The sequence below is a fragment of the Saccopteryx leptura genome, chromosome 2 (assembly GCF_036850995.1).
Source record: "Saccopteryx leptura isolate mSacLep1 chromosome 2, mSacLep1_pri_phased_curated, whole genome shotgun sequence".
NCBI lineage: Eukaryota > Metazoa > Chordata > Mammalia > Chiroptera > Emballonuridae > Saccopteryx > Saccopteryx leptura.
In genome coordinates, this window is record NC_089504.1 from 219437893 (window position 1) to 219453113 (window position 15221).

Consider the following 15221-nt stretch of genomic DNA (forward strand, 5'->3'; position numbering starts at 1 on the left):
CTAGCCAGGGCACTGGGTGGGGTCACCACACGTTGCCAGCCATGCTGAAGTTTCTGGACTCGGGGGCCACCCCACCAGTTGCCAGAATCTACACACAAAAGGTGCAGAGGGTGCACAGGGCACCTGGAGGCTGCTCTTCAGTGAGAAGGGAACTCAGAGTCCCGACCCAGGGAGGAACAGTCTTTCTCTGCCTTCCCCATCACCCCATCAGCTCAGCCAAGAGCAGTGAACAAAAACCCAAAAACCTCATTCATCAATCACCCCTTGTGCTGGTATGACTATAGGGAGTTTATTAGGCAGGGCCACCAGCATAGCCTCGGAGTGTGCTGTGCCCATCCATGGGGGCTGACTGGCTGGGACAAGAACACTTCCTGCCAGAGAAGGCCCCCGGGTAACCTGTCCCAAGAACCAGCAATGCGCCCTCATCCCAGGCTCTCCATCCCTCGGGAAACTTTATCTTGAGTGATGCAGGTGGGGCTCAGGGGCCCAGGTTTCAACATAAGGAGCACAAACATTTGAGGAAACATGGCCCACGGGACAAGCGAGAGCAGTTACCACCCCAGCAAGGAGGTGTGTGAGCCTGATAAAGACTCTCCTTGACCACACATCACTCCTCTGAGCCCCTTTCTCAACCAGGTCACAATCTTTGGGCTTCCCTGTCTGTCTGCGCATCACGCAGTTGTAGCAAAAATCCTGCTAAGTGGGTGTGGCCAGATCCCCCACCCTTAACATCTGGGCACGTTCCCCACCTCCCAGGTTCAGCATCTGGTCAGGCCATCCTGCCTTCTGCAAGAAACCTGGCACATTGGCTTGGTCGGAGTCCTTCCCCCACCGGTAATTTCCCACCCACTGACCCCACCCTGTCCCAGGTCTAACAGCCTGCCCACCAGGCTGTTTACGGAGCTGAACTCAGCTTGTATAGAGAAATCTTGCTTCCCCTACTGCAATAGTTTCTGAACGAAATCTGTCTGCCACTTTCTCCACTGTCCAGCTGTTTTTCTCTCCTATGGTAAAGGAGAGGACAAAGGTCACAGCTGGGGATATTCAGGGGAGCTGCACTAACAAGGCCCACGGGCAGAGGCAGGAAGTCCTGAAGGGCCTGGCGGGTTACAGAAACAGGGCATGGCACAGAGAGAGAGCTTGGAGTTGAGGTTGGAGACCAGGCAGCGTGGGCTCAGCATAGCCTTGAGACATGAGGAGTCTGACCTTTCCTGAAGACCTCAGGGAATCCACAGGCCTTCTCTCGGCTTTATAGACTGATGAGCCAGGGGTCCTTTGGGACCTCTCCCCTATCCATAATACAATGAAGAAGCCCCCACTGACTTTGAATATGGCATCTCCTATCAAATCAGGAGACTCAGGAGATGGAGTGCAGGGATTCATACCGATAATCACTCATCTCAGAATCAATAAATTCAAAGGCTTCGGAAGGCATGTCAGGGAGTGACACTGAGGCAGTTCGGGCCATAACAGAATGCCACAGACTGGGGAGGCTTAAATAACAGATATTTACCATCTCAGGGTTCCAGAGGCAGGAAGTCAGAGACCAAGCTGCAAGCACGGTTAGGTTCAGGTAAGAACCCTTTCCCTGACTTGCAACAGCCTATTTCTCATCATGTCCTCAGATGACAGAGAGAGAAAGAGAGAGAGAGAAAGAGAGAATATGTGCTGGTGGGCTCTCTTCAGTCCCTGGATCTCACTTTATAAGGCACTAATCCCATCATGGGTCCCTCATGTAAACTTAATTACCTCCTAAGCACCCCAACTCCAAACACTATCACATACGTATGAATTTGGGGAGGGACCTGGATTCAGCCCACAGCAGGGATCATCTCCCACATTTACTATGTACAGTGTGTCTGTAAAGTCATGGTGCACTTTTGACTGGTCACAGGAAAGCAACAAAAGACGATAGAAATGTAAAATCTACACCAAATAAAAGGAAAACTCTCCCAGTTTCATACCTATTCAGTGCAGTTCGATGTGGGCTCCCGCACAGATTTTTTAGGGCTCCTTAGGTAGCTATCCCGTATAGCCTCTACAGACTCGTCACTGACTGATGGCCTACCAGAACGGGGTTTCTCCACCAAACTGCCGGTTTCCTTCAACTGCTTATCCCACCGAGTAATGTTATTCCTATGTGGTGGCGCTTCATTATAAACGCGCTGATATTCATGTTGCACTTTGGTCACGGATTCTAATTTAGCGAGCCACAGAACACACTGAACTTTCCTCTGTACCGTCCACATCTCGACTGGCATGGCTGTGGGCTGCTCTGCTGTATACATGGTGTTACGTCATCATTTTTGCATGCGCACATGCTGCCACATCATCCTGCAGAAACTGAGAGGGTTTTCCTTTTATTTGGTGCAGATTTCACATTTCTATCATCTTTTGTTGCTTTCCTGTGACCAGTCAAAAGTGCACCATGACTTTACGGACACACTGTATATGCTATGGGAAAGGCGTGGTGGTGAGGGTGAAGTCTGGGATCTCCCTGCATTTCCCTCACTTGCATGACCTCACTCTCCAGTTATGCTTCCCAATGGGAAGCTCCATTTCCAGACCTTCTAGACTCTTACTCTCCTTGAACATGGAGAAGACCACCTTGAGCCTCAGACACTGACGGCAAAGGAGATGTGCATGTGCTATGGGGGGTCTGTACTCATTCAGGCTCTGCCTCTCACTCTGCAATCTACCCCCTGCTGAAGCTTTCTCTACTATTTAAATAAGTAAATAAAGTGTCTTTACTTGCAACTCCCAAACCTTAAACAGCCAAGAGCATGACTCAAGTTTTGTAAAACTGGATTCTCATAAACCTCTGAAGCAGTCTTTTCTGAATAGACCAGATAACACTGAATGGTTTTATCAGCAGCATCAAAAAGAACCAAACGAAGGCATCCAGAGATTTAGAAAGACTAGTTTACAATGCACTATAAAAAATAAGCTTTCAATAACTTTAACATGTTAAAAATGGGGGGTCTTTCTTCTTGAACAAAAACTAAACAAAACAAATGAATAACATGTCAAAAAAAAACAAAACAAAAACCACAGCAGAATGACACCTCATGGGGCTGCTGATTGTGCCGTGCGTACCAACGGTGTCAGAAAGACCTGAAGACTCTGGGAACATTCCTCAATGGCCTTGGTCCAGTGAAAGGAGGGACAGTACTCATTTGCCCTGTAACAAACACCTTGAAAACATATACAAGAGATTTCTCTCAAAGAAAATCTTCTCCCAAATTATTCTGGATACCTGTGGCCTGAAGAGTAGAGCCACAGAATCTCAGCTGCTTGACTGGTCTCAAGATAGGACTTAAGAATGATACAGATTCAGCATGCAAACCCCAGGGTCGCCCCAGGGGAGGAAGAAAAATAATCAAAAAAGGGAGTTTACTCATTCTGGAAATTTTTATCTGCCCAGATTTCAACTGGGATGAACCGTTCACAAGAGGCTATGGGAAATTCAGGTTGAAGGTGCTGTGTGCATCATGACTTGAAATTTCATTGTTTGATCAACAGCTGACCAATCCCTAGAGCGCCTTACAAACCAGCCCCCGCCCTGACTTATCTGTGCCAGCCAACCTCCGCCTGCCTCCAACCTCAGGCCACACTTGTTCCCGAGCCCCTCTCACTAGTCCCACTTCTGCTCAGTCAGTTCCAGCTTACCCTTCCCTGTCAAGTACTTTCTTTACTACTCATGACACCCACTGTGTGGCATTTTATCCATTTCATTAATGAGATTGAATGCTACTATTTCTTTGTACAATCCTTGGACTACTACCCATCTTCTTTCCCACTGGTCACTAACACGAGAAGGACAGCGCATTCTCTGTACTTTTCACCATCGTAGTGTCTGCAGATGCACAGTATTTGGCACAAAGGAGCCCAAAGGAAAGTCCTGAATGAACCTCGAGAGATGCCCACATCTCCAAAAGCTGAATCATGCTTCTGTGCAACTGGATACATTTTCTACACAAGAACAAACGCTTCATGTGGCATCACCTTGGGATGGAATTGTTCAACCAAATTTGTCGGTGCATTTGGTATTTTTGCTTTATGTACATTTCATAAGACTGTGATTGATAATTTCTCAGAAGAATTGAGACCTGGCTTATTTCAATGGCAGAGGAAGCAGTATCATAATATCAAGAGTTTCACCCACTGTTCACACTGAAGAGGCTGGTGGGTTACCTGAGGCCAAGTGTGGGCCGTTATTGGGAGTGTTTGGGAACATATGCCAGGCTGCTCTAGCATAAAGGGGATACAGCGCTGTGCAGAGAAGAAAGATGGGGCACTAGCAAAACATGCAGAGCCTTAAGTCAAGCATCTGCATGTGGGTCCCAGGACATATGCATAGTTAGAGGTTGGATGATCACCTTCGTTCAGAAAATAGTGCACACACAAGGACAAAGTACAGCTGTCCAGGCACAAACTTAAAAGGCACATGTTGGTCAACATAGCACAAGTGACTCTTTCAAAAGCAGCTAACCCTCCACAGACCCTCCTGACACACACCCCTCACACTCTGCACGCAGAGATGGCACTCACCCTGCCGCCTCTCATTGCGGGAAAGCTCCCTCCTCAAAGATACCATCACTCACAGCTGTCTCCCAGTCCTGCCAGAAGACTACCGCAAACATCTGCAAATGAGCAAAAAGCCGAAGCCACACAGCATGTGTGTGGTTCACCCAGGCAGGCCCACTCTTGAGACTGTCATTGCTAATTGCAATTACCACTGTTTATCGTCTTATAGAATGTCCTTTGGACTGTGGGCTATTTTGTGCCCTCGATTTCACTGCTGAGAGCAAGGTAATGTTCCAGTTTCACAGCGGAGGCTCCTATAACCAGATGGGTGATTTGTAGCTCAAGGCGATGAACTACTTTCTTAGGCCTATCATTTTTCCTATATGATGACCACATGGCTCCCTCCTTCATCACTTGCCCTTGCCTTTGGGAAAGCGAGAGATTCTACTGAGGACACATGACTATAGAATGCACTTAGAGTTGTTTTTTCAATAGGAGTAGAGCAAAACCTCATGACTTCTGCCCACTGAGTTCAAGATCACTTGGCCCGGCCTGAGGCAATTCCTGAATAAAATGTTGAGCCCATGACTCTTGGTCATGACACCCGCTGATGCGGGAGGGTTAAACCCTCGTTTATTTTATTCAAACACTGACCTACACAGTTATCAAAAGACTTCACTCAAGCTTCCAAAAGCACTCAGACTTTCATTTACAAATATGAGCCAGGAATAGTAAAATAGTAGACATTTGAGAATTTGCAACTGGAAGGATGGATTAGGAGAAAATCTTTGCAGTCTTAAGAAAGCAGATTTCTTTTTTTTTTTTTTTAATTAATTTATTTATTTATTCATTTTAGAGATGAGAGAGAGAGACAGAGAGAGAGAGAGAGAGAGGAGAGATAGAGAGAGAGAAGGGTGGGAGGAGCTGGAAGCATCAACTCCCATATGTGCCTTGACCAGGCAAGCCCAGGGTTTTGAACCGGCGACCTCAGCATTTCCAGGTCGACGCTTTATCCACTGCGCCACCACAGGTCAGGCAGAAAGCAGATTTCTACAGGATACCCTAGGAACAAATTTTAAAAAGCCATCTGTGTATAAATATTGTGCTGGTTAATCTTACCTAGAATGTTACAGGACAGGAACAAGGCCAGAAACAGGTCTGCCTCAGGTCAGCCTGTGGTGTGTGAGTTCTTGACTCCATGCAGGAAAGCTCTCACAATACGAGTTGAGATGGTTTTAGAAGTATGTTTATTACAGTGCAATAAGACGGGCTGAGGATAGAATAAAGCAACAGGAGAGAGCCCAGGCGGGGCTGCTTTGATTCTCCAGAAACATTTATGAGAAATGAAAAGTCAGAGAAAGGGGGCCTTGGAGACAGACTCAGGGGGTAAGCCCTGCATAAGCCTCAGCTGCCCACTGCTTCTCTGGTTTCAAGTTTCATGGGGACTTTTAGAGTTTAGGGAGAAAGAGTGCTCCTGAGAAAGAAATGGGGAAGAAAGGTGCAGGAGTGTTCCAGAGGCAGCCTGCACTAAGTGCTTGGTCTTGAAGGATTTTAAAGGCTGGGAGTTCAGGGAGGTCTTAGGGGAGAATCTCAATAGAACACTGAGCTTTATGCAGATGTGCCAGAATGAGATTTAGTCCTCTGATTTCACCTCTCCTGAGGTGCGGTTGGCACAAATGGTACTAACTGGATTTCTGTTATCTATCTCCCTGAGTAGGGAGATTTAAGCTATTTACCCTCTCGTTGGGGAGGAGAAGGGTAAACCATTTACTCTCAAGCGTCCTTGGTTACAAAGATATGATTTTGCAATTTACTATAGTAGATGGCTGTAAACTGCTTGGCCATTTACCAACCTGTCTCAGTTTCCTATTCCACTTTTCTTGGTTCACTGGCCTGTCTCGAGATCAGAGTGTAGGCCTTGTCAGGACCCCCTATAGCTACATTCTGTTAACCATCTTGTACTTCCAGGTGCTCCCCAGATGCAAAAGCAAGAATAGTGAATGCTGTTATACATCATAACCATTTTGTGAATTTAAACTGAACTTTCTCCAATTATTAACTTTGGAGCACCCCACTCCAATGGTGACAAGTAATGCTGAGTCACATCTACCTTTGAGATTTCTTTTATTAACAAGGGACAAGGTACAAGACAGCTGGTCAAGGCCAACCCTTGTGGGCCCCATGCCATGGACAGAGCCACCATCTACCTCAGCTTCCCCTGCTAGATAAATCATGGCCACCACTCCCCTGCTCCCAGACCTAAACCATTCAACCTTCAAAAAGAAAAGTCCCACCGTCACTGCACTTTGGAAAGCTTTGGGTCAGGAATAAATTAGCATAGGAAAGATAAAATATTGTCTCTGCCTTGCTACATTTCCAGGAGCCCCAGGAGCCCCCGAAACCCCAAGGCCTAGCACTGTGCAAAGGAAACTGTAGAAGATGCACAAATATTTGTTGAACAAATAATCTAAAATGAAACATCTCGGTAGAGTCTATGACTGTGAAACAAAGGACACTCTTTGCTGCATCAGTTTAAGTTCCAAAGTGTATCCACACTCATGCCTCCAATCCCTGTCCTCATAATGTTTAAGTAGAAAAGGTCCACATTCTGGGATCCAGGCTTCTGATTTGGTGACACTGTCAATTGTAATGACAATACATATTAACAACGAGCAATGCTAATGGTATTGATTTTTCTCTTAAGATGAAAGCCATTGCTTAGGTGGATTTCTACTTTAAGCTTGATTGCAAAACAAACATTCACTCTAAAAAAAATGTTTAAAGGTCCTTATCTTAATCACCAATCATCTGGCCAGTCTCTTGTCTTCTCTCTCTTCCTAATCCACCTTCTGGAATAAAGAGCCTGTGCTCACCACTGGACTGCCTCATCCACCAGTTATTAATCTTCAACCCACTGAAATCTGCAGCCACTCCCACTGTTCCTCTGAAATCATCCTATCAAAGGTGACCAACAGCCTGCTTTGGGTCAGGAAAGAACTAACATAAGAAAGCTCACAGCCATTTCTCTTCACAATCTACCAAGAATCCTACTTTTACCAGCTTGTCCCTTGCATAAAATAAGGGTAAAGGATAAGGGAAGAATTGAGAAATTCTGGAAAAAAGTAGATACTAGTAGAACAGAACAGAACCAACATGGAGGATCAGAGATGCGGGGGTGAAATAAAAGGATGGCAAGGGCTGAACTGGAGAGACATTTGGAGAATTTAGAGGAAGGGAACAGGAGAACTTGGAAGCTGGCAGATACAGAGAGGGAGAGGGAAGAATTTAAATGATTGTTGGTATCATGAATGGACTTGCCTTTGCATTCTTTGAAAAATTTCAGCAAAGATTCAGATTGCCTTCCATATATCAAAGTGATGATACATACATTTATATCTGATAAGACCTTGCTTGAAGATATGGTGTCACCACTGACCCACAAGCACATTGGCTGTGCGCAGGCTTAACCTTCTATGACCTACCTGTGATGATAGGTGTTTCCGCCCAAGCTTTTTCCATGTGCCCACCACAGTCCTTGGCTCCCACGGTGTGCTCATCTGTTTCTCCTCCCATCCTCTAGATTTTTCACTATGATTCTCCTTGGTTGCCCTTTTTGCCTCATCCTGCCCCTAAAATTCAGCGGTGCCCCTGACCTTCTCTTCTGATTGACAGTGCCTCCCTTATCCACTTCTATAATTATATACAAAATAATCTGCAAATCCACGTTGTCCTTCCACACTCTTTGCCTAACTCCAAACCCAAACACCAACTCAGCATCCCACAGACATCTTAAATTCCATTCCTCCTTTCAGGCTGAAAGGCCACATAGTCTACTCTGCGAGATAAGCACTAGCCCATGCCCATTGCCACTGCTTTATCTCACAATCCCCAGACTCTACCACCTCCAGTCCAGCCGCCATGCTGTCAATCAACAGAACTTTTCAAAAGCACTGATCAACAGTGTCACTCCAATGATTAAAACTTTCCAGTGGCCACCCATCACCTCCACAGTCATCCTACACTTCTGCCACAAAGGGTTTAAAGTTCCATGGATGCACCATTTTGTTTCAGACATCCGTGCTGCTCTTTCAATCAAAAGGACTATGGTCTATCTACCTAGTGAAATCTTCAGATCCAGCTCAAACTTTGTTCCTTCAGCGAAGCTTGCCTGACCTCTCCCCAGACTTGACCATGTTCCTTCTTGGTACAATTCCTTGTATATACTTTCACCATAATGCCACCAGATTACAGTTATTTTGTTTATATATCTCTCTCCTACTTAAAAGTAAGTGGCTTTGGACAGGAAATATTAATTTTAAATCTCAATACTTCACACTGTACTTTTCACAAAGGTCACTCAGTAAACACCTACTGGGTGCATAAATATTTACTGTTATGGGTTGAATTGTGTTCCCCCAAATTCATATGCTTAAATTCTAATCCCCAGGACCTCAGAATGTGACCTCATCTCACAATAGGTTCATTGCAGATGAGATCATAAAAATAAAAATATTGGACACAGACACACATACAAAAAAGGCAAAGGCAGAGACCAATGTGATGCTTTTAGAAGCCAAGGAACACCAAAGATTGACATCAAACCACCAGAAGCTAGGGGAGAGGCCCAGAACAGCTTCTCTACCACAGCCTCAGAACTTGCCCTGCCAACACTTTGATCTTGGACTTCCAGCCTCCAGAGCTGTGAGACAATAAATTTCTGTGGTTTAAGGTACACGGTCTGTAATATCATAGTATGTAATGGTAGCCCTAACACACTTCTACCTTTACTGAGTGAATCAATAAACAAAAACATTCACAGCAGTTATGTGCTGAGTAGATGCAATGTGCCCTTTCTGTGCTTCACTAAGGGACAAACACAACAGCGATATTAGAGGGAACTCTGCCCAGAGCAACATTGCATTTAGTTCTGACACTGCATGCTTTGTCCTTTCATTACAAATAGTTTGAAAGGAAATATATTTCCACACTAGACTTTTGTTAGCAGAAAACTCTACGGACAGGTGCAAACAGTTACATTAAAAATTTGAAACAGCTGTGTCCCATCCTTCCTTTTGGCATTTCTGCCCGCCTTACCTCCCAGGGACTGTGGTCATCTCCTCTGACCACCTCTAGGCAATCACAACTTCCCAGTGAGTCTGCGGAAACCATCTTCCTTAAAACAGAAAAAGGAAACGTTGACATGCAAACATCACCTCCTACTCAAAGGTCAGACCTCTTCTGTGTCTTTCACTGTTTCTCACTTGAAAACCCAGCACAGATACCACAAATCCATGTGGCAAGCCAGAAATGTGTGAGAGAGAAGTTTCACTGACCTAGATCACCAATACCCAAATAGTCACTGAATGGGACGCTCTCATGAGAATGTTGGGGAGTGTGGCTAAGGCTGTCACAGGGAGTATTAACAGAACCAAGACACAGCTGCTCAGAAAATTCCCTCTCCGACATCCAGGTGTACCATGGAATCTGCTTCCAGCTCACTCTCCCTTCGTTCCAAATCTGAAGAAGAATACATAGCTCTCCCTAAAGACAATGTTGGCAGAAAACCATGGATTTTAATGTGAAATGATTCACAGTGAAAAATATGACACTTCTTAAAAGTTCATTAAAATTGTTAAACATTGGTGGGTTTGTCAGAAAGCTCTACTGTTCCGCTTGACAACAGCTCTTCATTTCTTCACTGGTCTCTGGCTTTGAGTGCCAATTGTTACAGCACAAGCTGGGATGGTTTTCTTATGAAAACCAAAGGTAGCAATGTGCAATAAGGATTTTGTGGAGAATATATATTATATTTTAACAATAAAAAATAAAACATATCAATTGGAGAAACAAGAACTCAAAGTTAGAGAAAAATAAGTAACTTGTAAGCACTATTTTCAAATCCTCATCATTTTCACTTTAAATGAGCATTTCTATTATTATAACTTCATGTATTTCTGAATAGCAATGTAACTGTCCACAGACTTAAGAGGGAAATAAGCCATCATCCTGATTATAAAGCAATAAAATTAGTAATTAACATTAATTTTGATCAAGATCATCAAAAATCCCAACCACTTAGAAATAAAGAAAATTAACTATGAGGTCAAAGGATAAATTGTGCAATAACAGATTAATTATAAATAAGACAGATGAGAATACTAGATATAACTTTTCAGGATGTGTTCAAAGCTGCTTTTAAAGTCAAATGCAGCCTGACCTGTGGTGGCGCAGTGGATAAAGCGTCGACCTGGAACGCTGAGCTCGCCGGTTCAAAACCCTGCACTTGTCTGGTCAAAGCACATATGGGAGTTGATGCTTCCTGCTCCTCCTCCCTTTCTCTCTCTCTCTCTCCTCTCTAAAATGAATAAATAAATAAATAAATAAATAAATAAATAAATAAATAAAGTCAAATGCATAGTCTGAAGTATTTTCATTATTAAAGCAAAGAAAGTCCTCATAGAATTTAGAAAAAAAAATCATAGAAAAATGGAATAATAAAACTAAAAGCAGAATTAAATTTATTCAAAAATTAAAACAAAATATTACTGATAAATATACACACACCCTCTTCTTTATAATGGACTAAGTTTTACCATATACAAATAAATACAGAATGTGGGAGGAAAAAATACAATGAGCAACGGACATGGGAAATGCTACAGATAGAAGATAATCAATGTTAAGAGTTCTGTGTTTGGATCGCAAAGGAATTGGGTCAGACCTTAAGTCTTACACTTGTTAGTTATGAGATTCTGGGCCTACCTGCCTTCTTATGGTACTTTCCTCTATAAATGAGAAGTGGGAAAATTTTTTAATGAGAAAATAATGCTAACTACTACCTCCTAAAGCTTTTGTGAAAGTCAAATAAGTACTTTCTGGTTCTCAGGAACTAGTAAGCTCTCAGGCAGTATTCTAGATCATTCCTAAGACTTATATGATGTCAGTTTGCTTGAATTGTAAGGCCCTGCAATCCCTTCCAACACAGGCTTGGGATACAATCACTTGATGTGGTCCCATTAGGTCCACTGTGCAAGTTGGCACTTGTCATTTCAGCTTCAAAACAATGCAATTCATAGAATTTGCTGAAAGGTCAAATTCTTCCAGATTGGAAGTGGCACTGACATGGAAGGATCTGGTGAGAAGGTAGGTGACATGGAGTGATTTGACAAGAATCAAAATGTCCTCCAAGCAGATGCCGTCAGAGTAATGGCGTGGTAGGAAGCGATACCGATAAATCTCCCCCAAAACTCAACAAGATCTTCAACCAGAAACAGAAAAACCTATCTTTGGAGCCTCCAGATGTTTCGCAATACACCCAAAGGTATGGTCGAGCGAAAAAATTGGCTAAATATATAATCAAACCCCGAAGGAAATAGGGAGTAAGAAATGCTCCGCCTTCCTCACTAACCTAAATAGGGCTGCTTTCACTTGGAACTGAGAATATAGAAACTGAGGCGGGCAAAGGGGGTGAATAGATCCAGGCCACGGCACAAACGGCCGAACCAGGCTGTGGCATGGAGATCCAAGCAGAGGAAAAACTGTGCCTGTGGCAACCCAGTCAATACAAGCTAACACTCGCGCAAAACCCAGACAAAGAAAGACAAGCGGGGCAGCCATTTTCCCCGATCTCCTGGTCGGTGTGCGCAGATAGTGGACGAGAGATTCCTTCCAAAGCCCTGGGAGTGGGTGCTAGTGTTACCCCACAGAGAGGCAGAGTCAGAGGCCTTTGTGTGGGCTGAAAGCGGAATCTCTGGGCCACCCCAGCGCCCTGAAAAAGCCGCGCACGGGGAGGGAGTGAGAGCCAATTCCAACGCTGCAACTTTTCCGTGCAGGCAGGGGTTTCACTCAGAGGGTGAGGCGGCCGGCCTGATATCCTGGTCTGCGGGCACAGATAGTGAGCGAGAGATTCCTCTGAGCGCCTCGGCAGTGCGCACCCGTGTTACCCCACAGAGGGGCAGAGTCAGGGGCCTTTGCATGGGCCAAAAGTGGAATCTCCAGGCCGCCCCAGCGCCCTGAAAAAGCCGCGCACGGGGAGGCAGCGAGAGCCAATTCCAACGCTGGAACTTTTCCATGCGGGCGGGGATTTCACTCAGAGTGTGAGACTGCTGGCCTGATATCCTGGTCTGCGCACAGATAGTGAGCGAGAGTTTCCTCCAAGCGCCCCAGGAGTGGGTGCCCACCCGTGTTACTGGACAGAGTGGCAGAGCCAGAGGGCTTTGAAGTGGGCAGAAGCCCCGCCTGATTATGATAGCAGCTTTGACTGACTGAGCCTTACCCAGAGCCCTGTGCCGAGTGGGAATAGAGTGGGGAGTTGCCAGCTCTTTGAGCCTCTTACTATCCAGGCAGAGGCAGCAGCAACCCCATAGCTGGATTCTCAGGCTACTAATTGAGAAAGGAAAGACTAGGAGGAGGCTCCAGGAACACGGACTCTCTCACTGTTGGAGCCTATAAATGCTAATGAGCCTCGACTGCCAATGAGACTGAAGCACGATACATGACATCGCCATAGAGACTTATCAACTGCAAACCTCTACCTGAGCGTGCCAAAGGGGCAGAACCCGGGGTACAGAGTCACCGATCAGGAAGAGGGAGAGAAAAGAAAAAGCAAGAAGATAACCTCTCAAAATCAAGAATAATCCGCAGACTTTATAACCTATCCCATTTTATTATATTTGTTCGTTTGTTTCTCTTATCTTCATTCTTGATTTTTTTTTTTCCTCCTCCAATTTGGTCGTTTAACTCTCTGCCAGTCTTACTCTCTCCTCTCCTTGAACTACACTACCCATAAGTGTTACATCTCCCATTATCTTCTCTTTCCTCTTCCTTTCTCTCTATGAGGGTTGCACTCCAAAACCCTTAACTCTCTCTCTCTCTCTCTCTCTCTCCTCTTTTTTCTTTTTTCTTCTTTTAGTAGTTCCCTCTTTTTTCTCTCTCTCTCTCTTTCTTTTTATTAGTTTCTTCCTTTCTCCTTTACGTCTCCTCTCATTCAAACCTCAATAACGAACAAATTATCTTATCTGGGATTCAAACTTGTGTTTGTGGCATTTTGAGGGGTTTTTACTTCACCTTTTTAACTCACTAGCAGTGCTCCCATCCCTGGCTCTCCATTTTATCTAGTTCTTGTTCCACTAAATACAATAGTAATTTTTTAATTTGTCCCCCCATTTTTCTGTTTTCCTCTTATTCCTCTCATCATAACTCTTAGTCAACCAATACCTAAAAGCAAATCATTTTATTCTTAAGCCAAATTTTTTCCTTATTTGCTTTTTGTGGGTCCATATCCCCTTTTTTTTGTGGTTTTTTTTTTGCCCCTTTATTACTTCTCCCCAATTCATGCCCTCCAGTACAGGCATTGTTTGTTCTACTTAGTACAATATAATTCACAGTTCACCACAAGATTTTCTGAAGAAAGAGGGGAGAGGAGAGGAGAAGAAAAAAGGAGTGGGGGGAATAATTTCTTTTTTTTAATTTTTATTTTATTTTTCTTTATTTAATTATTAATTTTAAAAAAACTCTGATTTTTTTATTTTTATTTTTTTAACTTTTTATTCTTTATTAAATCTCATTAATACTATCAACAAAACCACCCTCAGATGCCATTAAGGAAGAGAAAATCGAATATCATGGATACAAAAGAAAGAGAGGTAACACAGATAGATGAGGAAAAATCTATGGAGAAAGAATTTAATATATTGGAACTTGGAGTTAAACGACAGAGAATTTAAAATAGAAATCCTAAAAATACTCAGAGATATACAAGAAAACACAGAAAGGCAATTTAGAGAGCTCAGAAAACAACTCAATGAACACAAAGAATATATTTCCAAGGAAATTGAAACTATAAAAACAAATCAAACAGAGATGAAAAACTCAATTCACAAGCTGAAAAACGAGGTAACAAGCTTAGCTAATAGAACAGGCCAGATAGAAGGTAGGATTAGTGAAATAGAAGACAAGCAACTTGAGGCACAACAGAGAGAAGAAGAAAGAGACTCAAAAATTTAAAAAAATGAGATAGCCCTACAAGAATTATCTGACTCCATCAAAAAGAATAACATAAGAATAATAGGTATATCAGAGGGAGAAGAGAGAGAAAATGGAATGGAGAACATACTCAAACAAATAATAGATGAGAACTTCCCAAGCCTGTGGAAAGAACTAAAGCCTCAAATTCAAGAAGCAAACAGAACTCCAAGTTTTCTTAACCCCAACAAACCTACTCCAAGGCACATCATAATGAAATTGGCACAAACCAACAGTAAAGAAAAAATTCTCAAGGCAGCCAAAGAAAAGAAGAATACAACATATAAAGGAAGGCCCATTAGATTATCATCCGATTTCTCAACAGAAACTCTACAAGCTAGAAGAGAGTGGACCCCAATATTTAAAGTCCTGAAAGAGAGGAACTTTCAGCCATGAATACTATACCCATCAAAGCTATCCTTCATATGAAGGAGAAATATGAAGGAGAAATAAAACATTCACAGATACAGAAAAGATGAGGGAATTTATCATCAGAAAACCCCTACTCCAGGAATTACTAAAGGGGGTTCTCCAATCAGATACAAAGAAAAAAAAACAAACAAACAAAGCCACAGTAAAAGCTCCAAGAAGAACACAATAAAACCAAATTTAAACTGTGACAACAAAAGAAAGGGGGAGGAGAGGATGGAGATTAACAGTAGCAAAGGACG

The 15221-nt window shown here is 43.5% G+C and overlaps 1 protein-coding gene across 1 annotated transcript in view; it reads right to left on the bottom strand.

Moving 5' to 3' along the window:
* Window positions 1–9701, bottom strand: part of IGSF5 (immunoglobulin superfamily member 5) — a 164555-nt gene extending 154854 nt beyond the window's left edge. The window contains exon 1 of the transcript XR_010749326.1: window positions 9622–9701. The gene's annotated coding sequence lies outside the window, so the exon portion shown is untranslated. The remainder of the gene's footprint in view (window positions 1–9621) is intronic.
* Window positions 9702–15221: the final 5520 nt, after the last annotated feature.